Here is a 6,522-nt window from a genome sequence, read left to right on the forward strand (position 1 = left end):
CTGGAGTTAAAGACAAGTTTGTGGCCAGACCAGCTTTTTACATGAACTCAGGTCCTGCAGCAAGTTCTCTTCTCTACCAACCATCTCCCCAGCTCCAACAGATGCACATATAGCGGATGACCCTGTGCAAGGTCCCAATCACAGGGACTAATTTTCTGTAGTGTATGTATGTGTTGGAATTATCTATCACAGAATAACTGATTCTGAACACCAGCAGCTTCAAATTCCCATTTTATTTACCCAGGAAACTGTTGGCTATGAATTGCAGCTAGACCTGGCAGGCAGGTCTTCAGTTCCTGTGGAGTTGGAGGCACGCTCTCATCTGGGAACTGGCTGGGCTGGGTAATTGGAAAGGTGTCCCTCCCATAGACGCTACACTCACTGGGCTGGCTTTTCCATGAAGCTGGACTCCATTGCAGCATGGTGGGCTCTGTAGCTGCTGGCCACTAAGAGGGGCAAAAGCGATACATTAGTTACTTTTCTTGTTGCTTCAAGTATCCGACAAAGAAAGCTTAAAGAAGGGAGGGCTCACTGGGGTTCATAGTTTGAGAAGGATACAGTAGCCATAGCAGGAGAGGTCTGTTGGCAGGAGTGTGAGGAGTGGGACACAGCTGGCCACACTGTATCCACAGGCAGGAAGCAGAGAGAGGAGTGTGTGAGTGTGTGTGTGTGTGTGTGTGTGTGTGTGTGTGTGTGTGTTGCTCAGTTGACTTTCTCCATCTCATTCTGTCCAAGTGTCAGTGTTTCTGTGCCACCCATGTTCACAGAGAGTCTTCTCAGTTTCATTAAACCTCCCAGGAGACTATTCCTCAGACACACCCAGAGGTGTGTCTCCTAGGTGATTCAAATCCAATAAAGTTAACCTGAAGGTGAACTATCACAAGCAGGGACCACAGGCATAGACCCTCAAGATTTGCAGCATGTTCAAAACAAAACAAAACAAAACACACAGACACATACTCTAATGCCAAAGGCCAGCCAGATCTGAACAGGAAACCAAACATCATCTTTGCGTGGAAGGAGTCCCACAGAGTTATGGCTGTCTCCTAATGGCCACTTCCTAACCTACTGAGACAAAGATGATAAATAGCTCCAGTCCGGCTCAGATAGATTTCCCACCAACTACATTTTCCTAGGAACTTAAGAAATGCTTCCCTGAGGACTTTGTGTTGAACAGTGCTTAGAGTTGAGATCTGTAGGAATACAAAACTAAAGAAGAAAGCAGGAAGATGGGACGCTTGCTGGGTTAAGGTATCTGCCACCAAGGTTGGGACCCATGTAGCAGAAGGAAGAACTGATACCCTTGGGATGTCCTCTGACCTCTAAACACATGCTCTGGGACAGCCCCACCCCAAATATGAATACAAAGTTAAAATGGTCAAGTGTGAGGGGTTCACATTCTCAGTCCCACTCAGGAAACAGAGGCAGGCAGACCGATAAGAGTCTCAGAGTAGCCTGGTTGCCATAGCTACACAGTAAGTTTCAGGCTAGCCCAAACTACACAGTGAGTCCCTGTCTCAAACAAAACAAAACTTCATTTTTGGCTGGAGAGATAGCTTAGTGTTTAGACAGTGCTTGCTGCTCTTGTAGAGAATTCTCAAGTTTGGCTGCCAACATCCATATCGGATGGCTCACAAATGACCAGTAACTCCAGGTCCAGCTGGGGTTGATGCTTCTGACCTCCAAGGCACCAACACTCACCCCCAGTCCCCTACAACATACATAATTAAAAATTAAAACAAATTTATCTCAAATTAAAACAAAAGACTAGCTATCACAGCCCCTATACATACATAATTAAAAATCAAAACAAAGCTATTTAAAAATTAAAAAATTTTAAAACTAAAACTAAAAGACAAGCTATCACAGCAGTGTCCAGCCATCCTCACTGACACAAGTGCCAGGTGAGCTGGTCAAGAGCAACCAAGTGCCAAGAGATCCCAGGAGATTTCCTCTCAGGGGATGCAGAGTGAAGTTCTGGCTGCAGGGCCATATTATCCAATAAGCAAATAAGACTCACTCTCTCATGGGTTCAGACGGCCTAGAAGTCAAGAGTCATTTAAACCATTCAGTGGATAATTTGTGGCTTCTGCCTGCTATCTAATAGAAGACCAGGGCACAGTCTCATTTATGAGGTTGTCTCCATAGGGCCACCTATCATTTATATCTTTTTATTATTCCATTACTTTTAAATTAAACTTCCTAGTTCAGGCAAGAAACATCAGTCGATGTTAGGATTCGTGGATATAAGTAGGACTTTTAAAAGACCATTTACAACATCTCAAAGACTCTGCCAGAAAATGCTAGTGCTCCTCCTTGAATTTCATAACTTTGCAGGAGAGAAGCCCATGAAACTCAGGGGACATTGTGTGCCTCTGGATATAATGCACTAAACAGAATATGACTCTCTACTGCGGCGTTCCCATCCAAATGCATACTGGGTTTAATTATGGGGAGAGAGCAGACAAAAGCTGAGAGTGGTGGCACGTGCTTGTAGTCTCAGAGTTGGAGAGGTAGAGGCAGACGCTCAAGCTTGCTGGCCAACTGGTCTAGCCTACCTGGTGAGTTCCCGGATGGTGAGAGAACCTTTCTCACTGTTTTATGCACAGCGATCCGAGCTGGGGTGGATTGGGGCTGGAAAGATGGCTCTGTGGGTAAAAGAACACGATGCTCTTCTGCTCTGGCAGAGGACGCAGGTTTGATTCTTAGCACCCACATGAAGGCTCACAACCACCTGTACGTCTAGTCTCAGTGGGTCCAATTCCCCCTTCTGTCCTTCACCGACTCTCGAATTTAGGTTATGCTCACAAATGTATGCAGGCAAGCGTACATGCACATAAACAAAACAAATGCCCCTTTTAATGATTTGGTTTTATTTGTATCTCACATGCATCGGTGTTTCGTACGTCTGAATGAGGGTGTTAGATACTCTGGAACCGAAGTTACAGTTGTGAGCCGCCATGTGGGTTCTGGGAATTGAACCTGGGTCCTCTGGAAGAGCAGCCGGTGCTCTTAACTGCTGAGCCACCTCTGCAACCCGAAAAATAAATAAGACTTTAAGAAAGGGAGTTGGGCGGGGTTGGGGATTTAGCTCAGTGGTAGAGCACTTGCCTAGCAAGCGCAAGGCCCTGGGTTCGGTCCCCAGCCCCGAAAAAAAGAAAAAAAAAAGAAAAAAAGAAAGGGAGTTGGGGATGGCACGTAGGGAACAATATCCAAAGTTGATTTTATGGCCTCCACATGCATATTCATACACACACACCACACACACACACACACACACACACACACACACACACACACGACATATCTGCAAAAGAAACGGAGCCAGTGTGTCAGAGAAACATCTGTACCCCAATGCTTATTGCTGCACCATTCACAACAGCTAAGAGCTAAAACAATCTAACTGCCGATACCAGATAACTGGAAGATGCGCTGTACGTACACAGCGGAATGGTTCCACAGAAGAGGAAGAGACATTCTGTCATTCGCAGTCACACTGGTGGTGCTGGAGGTTCACGAAATGAGTCAGATACAGAAAGACAAAAGCTACATTGTCTCACTTAATGCAGGAGCTAAACAGTGGGTCTCAGGCAAGTTGAGAAAGTAACAGTTGCTACCAAAGCCGGAGAAAGGAGTAAGGGAGGGGTGGAGAGGAGGTGGCTGTGCGCTACAGCTGGCTAGGAGGGACAATGACTGATGTGCCTGAGCATGCGAGCTGTGACAGACTACAGTTAACTGAATATATTCAAGGAGCGAGGGGAGAGGATTTTTTTGGGGGGGGGGCGGTTTCCAATCAAAGAAGTAACAACAGTCAAGGGAATATATGCTGGTCACACTGCAATAAACAATTATTTATATTACTATGTGTTGGTTAAAAATAAAAATATAGTTTCAAATTTCTCCCGAGGTTGTAAATATAGCTTAAGGCCCTGGGTTTAATCCCTGGCACAACAAAACAAACAAAGAAACATAAATAAACAAACAAACAAACAAACTATTAAAAGGTCTTGGTCACAAGAAGATGAACTCGAAGTTTGTTCATTTTTCGTTTTTGCTTTGTTTAAGAAAACAAACAAACAAACAAACAAACCAAAACCAGGGTCTCACTATGTAGCCTTGGCTAGCCTAGAACTCCTTATGTAGACGAGACTTGTCTTGATCTCAGAAAGATCCACCTGCCTCTGCCTCCTGAGGGCTAAGATTAAAGCTGTGGCTACCATGCCTAGTTTTCCCTAGTGTCCTTATCTGTATTCAGAGTCTCAAAATGTATTTATATAAGGTGTGGCATTTGCTACGAGAATACACAGTTTGGAAAGTAAGACACAGTCTCTTCTCTGAAGGAGTGGGATCAAGAGTGGGATGCAGCAGGAATGAGTGGTACCCCATTAGGCTTCCAATGGACTAGAGATTGAACAAGGATGGATGGTACCCACTATGCTACAAATGGGCCAGGGACAACTTTGTCCAGGAGGAGGGTAGCAAGATCAGCCTGGGCTAGGGCACAGTTTCTTCCGGGAGCAAATATTTACACTGCTTTCAAGGGCTGTTCAGATTCAACTAAGCAAAGAATGACGGGCTAGATGAGGAAATTATAGAAGAGACAGAGTTGGGCAGACAGGAAGCGCTAGTAGTGTTTTTGCTGATACAGCTAAAGGGAAATGCCTCCTCTGTGGATTTCAGAGAGTCCTTCCTCCCCGCTCCTCCTCTTCAATAAACATCCCATGGGTGAACATTTCACTGTTAGAGATAAGGAAGGGGATTTGGGATAAGACTCAAAGATGGAGTGCTGGCCTATCGTGTGGAAGGCCTAGGTTCAATAACTAGCCCTGGGCATGATGTCATATATCTGTAATCCCGTCATTTAGGAGGGAGCAGAGGCAGGAGGACAGAAGGCCATCCTAGGCTACACACAAAGACTCGGCATACAACACATGGCGTAGCCACGGGTTATAATCTTTTTAGGGGGTAAACATGCGTTAAGTCTCTCTTGTTCTGCACACTCGCAACTTACAGCTATTTACACGAGCTAGCAGAAAATGAAACAAGAGATACACAGACATAATATATACATGTCCAGTAAGTGGCTAGTTTCTCCCACCCCGGAGGCTTAGAACGTCCTCGCGCCAGGTTACTAGATAAAAATGGAAGCGTATTGAGGGAAGGTCAAGTTTAATCAAACAAGGAGTCAGGTCAGATACAAACAGACCCATGGGTGAACCGTGTCTCCCAGTAAGGTCCAAGTGAGAAAGACCCTGGTTTCTAGAAACAGGCCAGTTAACTTGGTAAAAGGTGCAGGAGAAGCTTCCTAAAGCAGGGCGGGGCGTACGAGGGGATGCGGCCGGAAGTTCCCCAGAATGCAGCCGGAAGTTCAAGTTTGCAGAACTGAAGGTGTAGGAAGCACCACAGACCCAAACAGGATCTCCGAAGACTGCAGCCGAAGGTCCACAGAACAAAACCATAAGCCCTACTGAATAAAGCTGGAGGCCGCAGCTGCTTAAAACACCACGCGCTTGTTGCTAGGGCCTACCTTGCTGAATGCCAGTGGACCAGTCTGGATAGCCCTGTTAGTGGCACTGCCAAGTCTTAAGTTCTGCCAGGAGGAAGGGCTTGGAACAAAGCTCAACTGGCGGTCCTGATGCCAACACCTTCTGCTCATTAGCGTTCATTAGGCGCCCACGTTTGAATTCCTGTCTGAGGTGCTGGGTGAGCAGTGCTGCCCTCCCAATGCCGGGTGAGCAGAATCTGCCCTCGCAATGCTGGCCACACCCAAGGAAGGGCTGAGATGTGTCTACAGTGCTGTCGGAAGCACACCAAACGTTGGACAGGAAATTAGAAGCAGCAGTTATATCCGTCAAGTGCCTCGCCTGAAGTCTCTGGCCAAAGGAACTTCCAAAACAAGCAATTTCCAGAGTGGCCTATCGCTTACCAAGGACTTCTGCTTTGGGAAGAATTTATTGGAGAGCTCTGCACCTTGGGCACCAACAGATATTCAGATGTTTGTTTGTAGACAATGAACTGTTTGCAAAGAGGCGATGAGACCCCGGAATGTAGAGGTGGCTATGGTCATTACTCAGCAAGAAACAAACAAAACACCAGAGGTGTATGAAGGTACATGTATGCGTTTTTGAAGACTTCCTGGCAAGTAGCAGGTAAACTGCGTTACAGGGTCATTCTACAGTTCCTGTTGCCTGTGTGATTGTGAAGCCAAGAGTCCTCCTTCCCTTCCTCCTCCTAGTGTGTGTGTGTGTGTGTGTGTGTGTGTGTGTGTGTGTGTGTGTGTGTGTGGTACAGGGACAACTTTGGGTGTTACTCCTCAGATGCTTTCTGCCTTCTGTTTGAGACAGGGTCTCAGTTTGCTCAGCTTAAGCCGGTCCTAGCCAGTGAGCTCCCAAGGATCCACCTGTCCCATCTTGGAAGAACAGGTACATGCTACCACATCTGGCTTTTTACCTGAGCCTGAGCATTAGAGCACAGGGCTCAGTACTTTAATGACTAAGCCATCTCCCCAACTCCCCCATCTTT

This window comes from Rattus rattus, chromosome 8, assembly GCF_011064425.1.
Source record: "Rattus rattus isolate New Zealand chromosome 8, Rrattus_CSIRO_v1, whole genome shotgun sequence".
Classification (NCBI taxonomy): domain Eukaryota; kingdom Metazoa; phylum Chordata; class Mammalia; order Rodentia; family Muridae; genus Rattus; species Rattus rattus.